Source organism: Octopus bimaculoides, chromosome 9 (genome assembly GCF_001194135.2).
Source record: "Octopus bimaculoides isolate UCB-OBI-ISO-001 chromosome 9, ASM119413v2, whole genome shotgun sequence".
In the NCBI taxonomy this organism is placed as follows: Eukaryota; Metazoa; Mollusca; class Cephalopoda; order Octopoda; family Octopodidae; genus Octopus; species Octopus bimaculoides.
In genome coordinates, this window is record NC_068989.1 from 34,754,429 (window position 1) to 34,755,223 (window position 795).

A 795-nucleotide genomic window follows, 5' to 3' on the forward strand; every position below is an offset into this window, starting at 1 on the left:
GGACTGACTCGCAGAGATAACATAACGAGTTATACAATTTAATTATTACATTTATTGTTCAATTACATACAAAGAACGCACTCACCCAATGTTCGTTATGAATAAACAAAAGTCATGTCCGCCATATATATATCAATGACATTTTACTACGACAGTCCCACAAGACAACAACAATGAAACAATGAACTCAGACGAACCACATGACACACGGAACGTCAGACGAATTACATATCTAACAGTCCATATAACAGAAAGTGTTTCGTTAAGAAAACAAGTGGCGCCCGCCAAATCAGAAAGATCCAAAAAAATAATAATTAAAAGAATCTGTGAGCGAAACCAAAGAGATCCCTTTGGGCCAATTTTTTTTTCCAACCCTAATATCCAAACAAACAGGTATAATAATGTTTTTTATTATTATACATGGAAAAGTAATGCTTCAAATCACTCCAAATATTTTTCAATACTCTTGTTTTGGTGAAGAAGTTTTTCAAGTGAATGTCTAAAGTCTTTTTATTGTACAAGATTTTATGTACATGCATTACAGCACAGTGTGTCAGACGATGTTGCAACATAATTTTGAGCCCAGCTCAATGTTTTGGCAACAAAAATCATCCAGAATAACCTTAGTGTCTCTGAAGTGTAGTCAAGAGAAAATCTTCTTAGACATCCTAGTTTTCAGAAACAACAACAATAATTGATTTGTTCCATTCCAGAGCAATTACATATAATATCAATAAATATAGAATCTTCAACTTTTCTTTCTGATCTCATGTAGGGTGTTATGAACATATGCCT

The 795-nt window shown here is 33.1% G+C and overlaps 1 protein-coding gene across 1 annotated transcript in view; it reads right to left on the bottom strand.

Moving 5' to 3' along the window:
- LOC106874296 (protein asteroid homolog 1) overlaps positions 1-214 on the bottom strand; it is a 19,389-nt gene extending 19,175 nt beyond the window's left edge. The window contains exon 1 of the mRNA XM_014921977.2: positions 86-214. The gene's annotated coding sequence lies outside the window, so the exon portion shown is untranslated. The remainder of the gene's footprint in view (positions 1-85) is intronic.
- Positions 215-795: the final 581 nt, after the last annotated feature.